The 13056-nt window shown below is 47.9% G+C and overlaps 1 protein-coding gene across 7 annotated transcripts in view; it reads right to left on the bottom strand.

The window, feature by feature from the left end:
* The window catches only part of PAK4 (p21 (RAC1) activated kinase 4), a 49525-nt gene extending 38697 nt beyond the window's left edge, over positions 1 to 10828 (bottom strand). For 3 of the 7 annotated variants that reach the window (XM_066639003.1, XM_066639012.1, XM_066639004.1), the window contains exon 1: positions 10756 to 10813. The gene's annotated coding sequence lies outside the window, so the exon portion shown is untranslated. Of the gene's footprint in view, positions 1 to 262; positions 335 to 9075; positions 9152 to 10755 lie in introns of those variants that run through there. The other 4 variants (XM_066639008.1, XM_066639005.1, XM_066639010.1 and 1 more) reach the window with 4 other exon arrangements.
* Between the last annotated feature and the right edge of the window lie 2228 nt (positions 10829 to 13056).

Here is a 13056-nt window from a genome sequence, read left to right as displayed (position 1 = left end):
AATCACTACAGGATATCTTTCCACCCACTTCACTGTTCTGGCCAAAAAACACACAGAAGATGGTCCACAAGGTGATTCCAGCCCAGAGGAGGCGTTTAGCCACCACCTGCTTGGCTGGGAACACACAAACGCACACCACTCTCCCATGTAGGGGGATAGGTAGCAGCCACCACTTTATCAGCTCTTCCTTGTGATTAACAAAAGAGAAAAAGGGTACAAGCATCACCAAATGAAATCTCTCAGAGCAAACACAGCAGCTCACCTTGTCACTGGGACAAACGGGACTCGGAAATGGAGAGATGCAAACACACTAACCAATTTAGCAGCAGTTGCACAGCCAGAGTGTCTGAGAGATCTTCAAGAAGAAAGGCATGCAGGACAGGCACGCCAGGAATGCAGAGAGATCTGACCCGGGCACCTCCAGTCATCCCGCCTAAGGAGCACATTAACGGCAGACCTCCAAGCCAGGGGTCGGCTCTCCCAACAGTCACGTGGCCAGCGTGAAGGTCGGCCTAAGGCACAGCTCTGCCTGGAGCAGAAAATGCAAGTGGTCACTGCCCCCCCCCCAACTGCAATCCACAATCCACCAGGACATTTCCCTGTTTTACACATTTAAATATCTCGCCTGCAACGGCACTGCTAGGATGGTTTGAAACACAGAAAAGTACATCACACAACTATTATTACTAGAATTAAAGAGTAGTAAAAACAGGACCTAAAACATACAAATCTTGCAGGGCCTGGGAGAATGTACAAGACAGATATACTTGTGATCAGCAGGCAGGCTGATTCCCCAAGAGGGGTGTCACCACTGAAGAAAGAATCACCTTGCTCAGACATGTGCCTACGCAGCACCCCCTCACACCAATTAAGCTGGCACAGAAGCAGCCAGGGATTGAGGCAGCATCTCTCAAATGGTGGCTAAGATTCCCCTTTGCCTGGTGGAAGAGCCACCTCTGGTGGGCACACCAGACTCGCAGAACCTTTCTTCTTTCAAGGCCACATGAATAGGAGCCATTTCAGTTGTGGGGCTGTGGCTGGAAGCATTGTCCAGCAAAGAGTTGGAGAGCCAGCTCAGAGAAGCCTAGACTTTTTTGAGGGGAGGGGGGGTTCCTCTCTGGACTCACCAGGAAAACATACACATAAATCACCCACCTTTTCTATCACAAGTTTTCACTGGCTTTCTCCTGAATAAATCTGAATACTGTGATCTGAAGGTAGACACTGCTGCAGCCAACCCAGGGCCCTGGCAGATTCCCACCAACTGCAGGAGTCCCAGACTGGGCAAACCTCAAAATGGAACAGTGGTGCACTCCATGTTTTGCACAAATCTCTCCTGTGCAGAACCGACCAACATGTCACAGGGTCTGTGGCAGTGATAGCAGCAGCACTTCAGCAAGCAGTTGCTACTTGGTGGTAATTAAACTGCAAAGTTGATTAGGCAAGACTCTCAATTAGCCCTTTACAGTGCTCACCAAAATTACAGCATGTGCCCTCTGCTAAACACACAGGCGGGATGGGGGGAGAAAACTTTCACAGCACTGCTACTAATTTTCATTAGTAGGGAACACACTCATTACTTAAAATTGCTCCGGTCTCCCACCAAAGAAGATGCTGCCACTGCTGAAGGGTCCCAGATCTTCCTCGTTCATGTCTCATCCCAACTGCTGTGGCACTGGGCCAAATCCAAAAGACCCCTCCCCAGAAAATAAGCTGGGGAGCACCGGCTCTTCTCCAATCTCTCAGATAAAACAGGGAGAGAGACCTTAAGAACCGACCCTTACATCCTGGCAACTCCTCTCACTACCCCCCCCATTCCACCTGATAGCAGATCTCAAAACCAACTCCCAGCAGCAAGGACAAATTTGTGCCTGTTTATATATTTTGTCCTTTGTGTGTTATTACTCCATTCCTTTCCCATGGCATCTCATTCTCTCTCACTGGCTTCAGAAGCATTAAACCAACACACACGCACACACTATTTACAACTAGTCATTTAAAGCAAATTCCTGCTAATTAAGAATGTTCCCGCCAAGCACCTCTTCATTTTAGGATAAATTGGAAGCTCCTCCTGTTCTCTCTCAACCATACACATCCCTGGCTGTCTGGGCACTTTAACAGGAGCTCTCCAGAGAGCTGCACACTCCCAGCTGCCCCTCGACCCAAACCGCTTTTCAAGTTCACCAAACAGAGAGCAGGACACAACTATGCAACTAACAGCACAATCCTATACAGTACAGTTTACTTGGAAGTTCCATTGTGTTCAACTGGGCTTACTCATAGGTAAGTGTGCATGGGATTGCAGTCTAAGGGCCCAATCCTATCCAACTTTCCAGCACTAATGTAGTACTGATGCCAATGGGGTGTGCATTGTTTCCTGCAGTGTGAGAAGTCAGGGAGGCCTCCTTAAAGTAACAGGATGTCTGTACCTTTGGGGCTGTGTTGCAGTTGTATCGATGCTGGAAAGTTGGACAGGATTGGGCCCTAAGCCAGCAGAGGAATCCCCTCAGCGCTGCATTAGATGAAGCTCCAAATTAGGTGCCTCTGGAATGACCAGTCTACCCAGTTACCCAGACTAAGCACAGTGGTACAAAGGGGGAATGCTCTCACACTTTCCCACAGTCCCACCGGTTAGCAGGGCCAGCTTCTCTTAGTTCACAAACTACTGGCTTACATCCTTACACACTGAAAGAGGTGCCTTTTTCAGGCCTAACTGCTTACACATCTGTGAGGAATGCCCCATTTCGCTGAAATGAGCCCTTCCCATCTATAACTGGCTCAAATAATCCGTTTAGCGGGCTGACAGATCACACACTTCTCTCTGTCAGTCTTCATCAGGGTGACGAAGCAAAGCACACATTCCATCATGCGCTTGTACATGCAGCAATTCCACACATGACAGCAAGTGCCCCACTGATGTAGTGAAACAAACTAGAAGCAGATCCCAGATATTCAGGAAAGGCTTTCGGATCTGCCATACGTGGAGGTGAGAGAGAGGGAGATGTCAGTTTTCTCTCTGCAGTTGGACCTCATTTATCCAGAGTTCTTGCTGCAGCCCATTCACTTCACCTGCAGCTTGCAAAGAAGAAGCTTCTGGTGGAACACCAGGCTCCAGAACTGCTATTCCAAGGGGCAGGTTGGCACTTCAAAAGAAAACTGCCTGAGCATCAGCACTGGAAGCCTGGGGCCGTGGGAGCTGGAGATTTGCTCTGCCTCTGACCTACTAGCTTTGAAGCAGACCACTAAAGCCCCATAAAGGCAGCCAGGAGAAAGCAGAGAGGGGGAAGCTTTTCCTCTTGGAGGAAAGCAAGACTTCACCAAGATTTCATCTCCCAGCACTGGTGTATAAAGCCCCTGCTGAGCTGTGCTCAGGGCTTATACAGCAGCCTGCTTCACTGGGACCATACAAGGGAATTAGCCAAATCAGCAGAGTGCGCAGAGAGAGCCTGGAGCTCTGGAATGAATATTCTCCCATTGGGGAGGGGTGGAGGAGAGAAGGACAGTTAACACAGCACAGCCTCCATCTTAATTGCTTCAACCTCAGAGAATGCAACCTGCAAGTCTTGGGGGGATGCCTCACATCGGCCAAGAACATGGTTTGGAACCAGCGGCTGCTCTTGGGCTGCTCACAGTGGTTTTTAAAAGCCTGCTTTGCACATTCTTCCAGGTCTCCACCAAGCATAGGAAGAGGTCAATGTTTGTTTTCTTTTTTAAGAGATGCAGGTGCAAGTGGTGCTGCAGCCAGGAAAATTTTTTAGTGGCAGCAAGGAAAGCCCACTCCCAATAGAAACGGTTTGCTGGTGCCATTCCAGGGCTGCCTATACCCCAAGAGGAGAGGGAGACCCCCACCAGTAAGGAGACCAGGTCTGGGAGACCCACACAAGACTGCCCTGGCCATCAGCATGTCAGGGGCTCAGCCTCAAGGAAGGGGCAATATCATGACTGGACCCCAGCACAGCTCCTAGAAACAACCTGAAAGCCAAAGCTTTAAAAGACCCCTCAGAGAGTGTGCCAGGCAGGAGCTGAGTACGGGCAGCACAACCAGGCACAAAACCAGGAGGTAGCAGCCCAGGCCACCTGAGCAGGCACCCTGGCCCCACCCCAGCTGCCTTGGACTTGCAAGTTCGCCCAGTCCAACTGCCCAGCATAAGCACAGAAGGGGCTTCAAAGAGCTCAGCAGTGGGGGGAGCCTTGGTTCTGATCCCGCACAACCAAGCCACACAAACTGGAAGACATTCCCCACTGGTGAAAGCAGTGTCTGAACAGTACAGGCTCCCAGGTACATTTTTCAGACTAACCCCTACAGAAGCAGGGAAGTCTGCTCAGGATAAGGTGGCACTGGACAAACTTCCACAAGGCCTAGCAAAAAAAATGTGCCTTGTCAGCAAAATAACGTAACACACAAAAGCAAGGTAACAATTGCAGGAGCACATCGTCCCTCCCTTCTCACACACCCTAGCAAGGTTACAGGCTCTTCCTAGACCCTTATAGGTTGAGAAGAAGCCCAGAAGCAAAAGGTTGCGCAGTTCTATTCTGATGTCCTTTTCCATCTCTGCATCACTCCCCAGGACACCCGCCAACCTAATTAAGTTCTCAGCTCGGTCAGCACCTCATACCACTTGCTTTGCTCTTCAGCATGGTGCCTAAGGCACACTATGACACCTAGCCCAACTTCTCTCTTTCATCTAACCCATGAGCAGCTCAGTCAACTTTTAGTGATGGCCTCCTCACAGTAATGAGCTGGATGGAACTCCTTCCAGACAACACAGTGGTGTGGACAGCAGGCCAGCCAAGAGATGGCCTACTGGGAAGGGGGGGCAGTTATCTATTTCAAATGAGGTTAAGAACTCTGAACGGTAGGTCTGTGGCTGAGGAGGCCTATTTGATCCTCAGGAAACCCTTAGGAAGCACCTTCCTCAGATCCCAAGTGGCAGAAGAGGCTCTCCACATCCCTCCTTGGACAAGAATGGGGGGGAGGTGTCTCCTTACTGACATTTCGGCAGGGGATAATCTACCTCTCTGTTTTCAAAGGCATCTCTTCCTGCCTCCCTGCTACATCCTTAAGTGTTGCTGCTTTACGTAGCTGGGGTCGGCTTTTAAGATTGTTAGTTTTATAAAATTTGTTATTTCTGCATTATGCTATTTTATTGCACTCCCCTGAGTGCTGTTTTGGCAGAAAATGTGCTTTCGGAATGCCTGAAATGCAGGCGTACCAGCAGACAGCCCAACCGGCTCTTGTACTTCCATTTCTAATCTTTAATCCATAGATTGCTGCCATAGAACTATACATAAGAACATAAGAGCAGCCCTGCTGGATCAGGCCAAGTCCCATCTAGTCCAGCTTCCTGTATCTCACAATGGCCCACCAAATGCTTCGGGGAACAACAGGCAATAGACACAACCTGCATCCTGGTGCCCTCCCCTGCACCTGGCAATCAGAGACACCCTACCAAGTGCTTCATTTTCTCCTGCAATGCAAGACAACAGATTCCCCCATCCGCCTTGTGGCTGCCACTCCTCCCAATCCAAAATATCACATTTCCATAAGCCAGTTGCAAGTCTGCTTGAGGTCATCAAGAGAATGACATTTAAGATCAACCCCACCCCAAAAGATCACTCCAAATTTCTAGACACCAACAAGACTTTTTAAAGATGAGAATCCTCCCCTGGAATTGCGGATAATACAGGGAGCAGGCATCCTCCCCACCATGTACGACAGATAAAACTGTATGCTGAACAGATGGGAGGCTTTTTTTCTCCTCGAGCCGAGACGTTCAAAGAGACACTCGCCCGTATGTTCTTCAAAGCTCAAAATAAGAACATACGGCTCAGCAGCAAATGAGGCTCCCAACTCAGTTGTAAAAATATGTCCTCCCCCTTCTGTCTCTCTTCCACCCACTCAAAACCTTAAATTTTTCATCTGAGAAGAAATACAGTAAATGGTGTAGCGAGGAATCAGGAAACAGGAAGGCTTGAGAAGTCTTAAATGCTCCTTCCACCCATCCTGTACCCTGTTCTTCTCCCACTTTCATCTTTACAAAATCCAGCCACTGCTGGTTTGATTTCAAGGCACTGAACTCCCCCTTCTTACTCCTGCATTTCTGCAGCAAGTTTAAAGAAAGCTACGGCCCAGCAATGGAGAACATCCTGAGCACCAAGGCGGCGCCAGGCTCAGTCTCCAGCACCACCTGTGATAAAGAACTGCAGGTGACACAGCTGGAAACTGCCTCCTCTGCTCAAACCACAGGGAGACGTGCAATACCTTAAGCACACACTGTCTCATAAGCCATCAGGGACGAGAGTGCATTGCCCATCCTTGCCTGGGTGGACCAACGGCTCCATGCACTGTTTTGGGGGGTTTCTTCTCCTCCACAAATCAGCCTGATATCCTGGGTTAACCCAGCAGCCATTCAGCAGTTAACCCAAGAAAAGGAAGTTGTTTATATTACACATAAAGAAAGATTTCCTTCTGGGAGTGCAGATAAATGTTAACAAAATAATGATCATTCATACACACTGAAACAAAGCATCTATAAAACAGCTAGATGGTGGAACAAATGCCTTCTTATGTTAAAAAAAATGAATTCAGAGGGATCTTGTTAGGAACCTCGCTGCTGTTTTTCAGTCTGTAGTAGGTCATTTGCAAAACTACAAATGCTGCACTCCTCTTTCTAAAGCACTCCTCTTATCTAAAGTCAGATAAGAGGTATTGAGATCATTCCCACTACAAAGTGAGCATTATAAGTGGGGAGAAGGGGACATTCCCCAAGGCCTAGAAGTCTCCAGGCCAACACCAGCCACAAGCACCTCTCAGGCATCCAGGTCTCTCTCTGTTCATGGCCCACAAGCAGGCCAGCTCCTTCTCTGAAACTATGCTTCCCCTTCTCAGGCACATTTCACAGGCCTTTTCATCCACAGCCAGTCACCAGATTCAAAGAACAATATATTTATTCATCCAGCAGGTCTGTTCTGTTACCAGAAGTGGAGCCCTTCCCTTAAAATGCTGCTGGGATTAGTTCATGTTTTCACTGGCATGACTACTATTTCCTTGGCTAGCTTACAGGTCTTGTTTGGGGCGTCAAATTAAGCACATTCTTTTGAGTTGTTGGGGTCAATCACAGCTCTCCCCCCCCTTGCAGTTGGAGTTTTTCAATTCACCCTAGCTTGCAGTTCCCACTAGCCTTTAGGTTGGGTGATTTGCCTGCTGCCCTGGGCTCATTAGAACTTGAGCATTTTTTTAAAAGCAGCCTTATGGCAGCAGAAAGGCACTCCAGTATATACTCGCAGACCTTTTTTCAGTGTTCAATAAATTGTCTTCCGTGAAGAATGTAGCACAACCCAATTTGCAACTGCGCCACGTGCCTTATCAATTCCTGCCAAGTTTAGTAACTGTTTAATCTTCCACTTCCTTGGGTTTTCCTGTGGTGGCTTCCTTAGAGAGGGATCATCTCCTCCTCTGAAGCAGTTCCAGACTGGTAACGATACACAGAAGCGTCATCTTGTCAGAAGGCGCCAAGAGCTCAAGATTCGCTTTTAGCATCAGATGGTTTAAAAATGTTCCACAAGAAACAGCAGACCCCTTTCCACCTGGTCTACATCAGCCTGCTCCCTCGGGATAACAGCCCTCTGGACTCCATCTCCATTATATTTGCAGGTTCACAGGGTGAAGCAGAGGGTGACATGGATCATCTGACTCCTAGCAAGACCAGACTTGGTCTTATTATCACCCTTTATAAACTGAATGCTTGAGTCATCTTTCTCATGACGAGATCATCAGTGCCAGTATCTACAGTGGGCAGAATTCATGGTTTCCTAGAACAACACAGCAACTTCGTGGATGACCCACAAGAGCCAGCAAGGGTGTGTGGCTGAGACATCCTGGAATTCCTAGTTTGGACAGAGAGGGGTGGCTGCCTCAGGCTGAACCTGCTAAGATAACATCTTGCCCAAGACTGAGTGAACAAGCCCACGGAAATGCCTGCTATAAAACAGAGGTCATATCCTTGTTCTGGGCACCCACTGCCTGCGTTGCTTGCCCAGCTCAAGAGAACAGAGAGTGACAGCCAAAGGCTGGCAGTTGCAGGTGCTGCAGAAGGACACAAAGGCAAATAGGACCAGCACAGAAGCAGCACATCATTTCAAAAACAGAGCTGGTGACAAATGGAAGTCAGTGAACACGTTTGGATTTACATATGATAGCCCTAAGCCAGCCCTGAGAAAAACACTGGCATGTTCACCTCAGATGAGAGGCAGTCAATGGCCTCTCAACTCCCCTACTTCAGATCCCTTATCCCTTGGCCACAGCCCTCCCAGGGAGCATTTCTGCAGCCATGATAGTAGAAGTTCTCTCTTAATAATTTCAGGAAACAGATTCTTGAAGAGCCTGTAGAATGCTTCCAGGACTGGAAGTGGCTTGTAGGCTGCCTGGCCATCTGCACCTGCTTTAGGAAATGCACAGCTTAACTGACAGAAAGAGAGAGGCCAGAAATCACAGACTTCTGCACTATCACCTAGGAACACACACACACCCTTCTCCAGGTTCAAAGAAGCCAGTCCCAATCCCAGAGAAGGTCTGCTTGACTTTGTCACTTGTGCTCCAGTCCAGGAAATGAAGACCCTGCAGGCAGCAGGTCTTCTCAGTGACTGCCTCAACTAGGAATGTATGAAGTTTCCTTCTATCAAGTAAGGCCATCTGTCCAACAAACACAGTGAATTGCCTGCTCCACAGTGGCTGGCAGCACCTATCCAGGCAAGAGTTTTTCCAGCCCCACCTCTCAGGAACAGAACTGGGACTTTCTGCATGCAAACCAGGTGCTTTGTCACTGGGCGACTGCCTCTGCCCAGCAACCCATTCTGGAAAGGTCCATCCTGCTGCTCAGTCAGTCAGCAAGCTGTCTCTAGGCCTGCTTGCTTGTGCCTGTACCAGCTATGGAAACACAACCCGCTTGCATGTTGCAGGGCTTGATCGTCACACCAGATGCATTAATCACTCTTTCTAAGTGAATTACAAGCCAGCTCTGTCCATTTGGACAAGCTGAATCAATCGTGGGAAGAGCCCAGAAGCACATCACTCACCAATCAATATGCTTTCAGAGGAAGACAACGCTTTTCAGGGCACGACACCCAGAGGCGACTGGTGGGCCTCTTTTTTCTGTAAATGAAAACATTGCCAGGTGGACAGAGGCCAGACCTCACTTCATTTCTCATTTACACTTCTGAGCAATTAGAGGCATTTCCATTCTAGCCAATGGAAGGAGGTTTCAGAACCTCCTGCTGGTAACATCTCTTCAAGGGAATGTGGTTACTAAGCATGACAGGGAAAAGGGGTCAGTTTGCGCTGACACACTCCACCCAGAGCTGGGGATGCACCACCCTCAGAGGGCACGCAAGAACTGTGGCAGAACTGCCACCCAATTCTGCCTCACTGAATGAAAAAAAACAAGCAAGGGATGGTATTCTGGATCAATGCCTTTGGCCTGATCCAGCAGGACTCTTCTTATGTGCATCCAGGCGGGTGACTGCCTTCTCCGTGGAGAGTAAGAATATAAGAGCCCTGCTGCTTCAGACCAAAAGCCCATCTAGTCCAACTTCAGGGACATGTGGTGGGTGGGAAGGCAGGTGAGGCAGAGCTTCCCCATCAGAGTCCTTTGAAAATTGTGAGGCACCCAAGCACCCACAACCCACACACTCTGCCCATCTAGTCCAGCTCTGAGCATGGGTTGTGAATGCTTGGGTGCTTCACACGGCGGCAGCGCTTTTCAAAGCACTCCGGTGGGCAGGTTCTCCCTCGACTGCCTCCCCACACGTCCCTGTCCAGCTTCCTGTGTCTCTTCAAAGTGACCCACCAGCTGCCTCAGGGAGCATACAAGACCAACAGAGACCTGCAACCTGGCGCCCTGGCCTTCTGAGGTAGCCTGCGCCTAAAATCAGTAGGTTGCATGTACCCACCACAGCCTGTAGTCTGGGAAGGGCTTTTCCTCCATTAAGCTCTCCAACGCCCTTTTAAAGACATCCAGGCTAGATACCATCACCACATCCTGTGGCAAGGAATTCCACAGACTAATGACATGCTGCGTAAAGAGATATTTTCTTCTAACTCTCCCAACACTCCATTTTAGTGGACATCCCCTTGTTCTGTGTGTGAGGGAAAAGAACACCCCCCTAGCCATCACCATCCTGGGGCAAGGAGTTCCACAGACTAATTACACACTGTGTTCCTTTGTGCCCTAACTCTCCCGTCACTCTATTTTAGTTGTTCTGGTGTTGTGTGGGAGGGAAAAGATCCTCACTCTGCCCACCCCGTGCATAATTTTATGTGTCAATCATGCCCCCTCCACAGGTGCCCCCTTTCCAGCCCAAAGAGCCCAAGAGGGTCAGGATGCCTTTCCTCGCCAGGGAGAGCCCCTGAGAGACAAGGGAGGGTGACCTGCACCAGAAAGGCCCTGGGGGGCTGCCCCATTTCAGGTACTCGGGCTCTGTCCCCTCCAGGATGTGGGGGCTCAGAGGCTGCTCTGGGCTGCGGGGCGGGCCCAGGAGGGTGGCGCAGTCCCCAGAGCCCCCCACCTCAGAGTGGTCTAGGGAACGACCCACAGAGCCCTGGGGGCTGCCCCCACTCCAGCTGCGCAGGGGCAAGGCTGCTATGGGCTGGGGGAGGCCCAGAGCCCCCCAGCTCAGGGGGGCCAGCCTGCCCAGAGGACCCCCACCCAGACAGCCCCTCCCCCACGTGACGCTCTCTTCCCCCCGCGGCCACCCCACCTCCACTCGGCTCCCTCGCGCAGGACGCCGCTCACGCAGCCACCATCTTGGGACCCAGCCAGGCAGGACACATCCGGGGACAGCCCTTCGCCGTCCCCCTGGCAACAGCGACGGGCAGGCCGGGAAGAGGCCACCCGCGCCTCTGATTGGCCGCACGACCCTGGCGGCAACGGTCCAATCACCGGCAAGAGGCCTGGGAAGGGGCGGGGGGAGCGCGGCCATTGGCTGCCGCGGGGGCGATTGACGGCGCGGGTAGGGAGGAATGGGATGGGCGGGGCGAGCCGGAGGGGGAGGGGCTGCCACCATCCTCATCAGCAATAGTGACATGGGCTCAATGGGGTTTGAAGGGTTCTTTTAAGTACAGACTTAACATTAATGTGAATAAATTGTAGAAATAATGTCATATAATACATTAATATATTAAATATTATCAACTTTAATATTTTAATAATTAATATTAAATTAATTAAGAATAATTAATTATATTTAATAATTAATAATATAATTAATAATCAATATATTAAAGAATATCAATATTAATCACTAATTAATTATATTTAATAATTACTTCTTATTATACTTAATTAAGTATTAATAATTAATTATATTAATAATATAATTTTGATCTAATTAATTAATAAATTATTTATACCATTGATAATTAATGATACCAATATCAATAAAAATATCAATTAACACATTAATTACATCATTATAATAATTAATTATATTATAATTAAAAATTATAATATAATTATGTGATTTAATGATAAATGAAATTATTTCTAATTAAACAATGTAATCAATGTACTAATTAACTATTTAGTAATATTATTAGTAATATCGTTATTGATATTGATATCACTAATTATAGTATAATAAATAATGCTAATATATTTAATATATGTTTTATGTATTAACTTGTATGAATGTAATGCATATTATATGTATATGTAATATAATACTAAAATTGTGTTCTGTAGTTTATTATAAAGTATACTAAATTCTATTGAATACTACATAGAATATTATATAATATTAATATATAATTATTAATGTTATTAATCTATACTATGCCTTATAAGTATTCATTATTATTATTATTATATTATTTATGTGAACCAGTTCCCCTGGTTTACCAGTTCCCCAGTTCCCCTGGGGGCAGGGGATAAGAATAGGCTCTCAGTTTGGCAGTACTTACCGTAAGAGGCGACTAAACAGCCACCGGGTAGATGGGACTCCTTAGCCTGGGAAGGCAGCTCATCTGAGAGAAGGAAAACTCTGATCCCAAACCTCCACTGCCTTGTGGCTACATCCAGTTATGGAAAAGCCTTCAGGAGTCAACCTCGAGGCAAAATCCGGAGCCGGAGTCCCTGAGGCAGTTCATGGCTGAACACAGTCACGTTCTGGCAACTCCTGCGACGCCGCTGGAACCAACCATATTGGCCTCTGCCTTTCCATTGGACCATTTCAGCGACGTGGAGAGGGGGGATTTGCTGCATGGGTAACAGTCTATCCTCCATATCTACTTTACCCAGGCTTTGCACACTGGAGAGGACACTCTGTTCCAGAACACTATTCAGAACGCGATACCAGTCTTCCAAGACTGAAGGATGCCAACAATATTTATGTAAACTAATTATACTATATTAATTATATATAATTATAAATAAAATTAACATATATTAATTATACTAATAGCAGGAGCATCACTATCAGCATGGGTAACAGAAGAGCAGCGGTCAGGACGGGGTTTCTGTACTTTTTACCATAAAATAATCAGTTGTCCCAACATGGTCCTTGTTTCTGATCCCATCAGGACTCTCAAGGGATGCCAGGAATACTCTACTCGAAAATTCAGCAACAGCCAATCCTAGGAGTGCCTACTCAGATGTAAGTCCCTTTGTGTTCAATGGAGCCTATTCCCAGGAAGGTACAGCTAGGAGGATTGCAGCTTTCCCAAGTCTTGTTAATGTTGCACATGAAAGCATGGTGGTGGTAGTGGTGATGATGATACAGTTGCAGCAGCCATTGTGCATTAAGAGGACAAAGGCCCTGCCCTGAGAGACTTACAATTTGGAAAAAGGCTACAGAGGAAGCAGGGCTGGAAAGTTCCATGAATGGGCAAAATTAGTGGCAATAATGACATGATTACTTTCAACAGTCATTTTAATTGCTTAATAATAATTGCTCCAGGCAAAAACATGCCATATCAGATCTTGTCTCCAGGTCATGGTGTAGCGCAGGGCTGAGGCCCGGCGCAGTCAGTCTGGAGGCACTTCCAGGAACAACTGTGGGAAC

This window comes from Tiliqua scincoides, chromosome 10 (genome assembly GCF_035046505.1).
Source record: "Tiliqua scincoides isolate rTilSci1 chromosome 10, rTilSci1.hap2, whole genome shotgun sequence".
In the NCBI taxonomy this organism is placed as follows: Eukaryota; Metazoa; Chordata; class Lepidosauria; order Squamata; family Scincidae; genus Tiliqua; species Tiliqua scincoides.
This window is presented reverse-complemented; position numbering and strand designations above follow the sequence as displayed.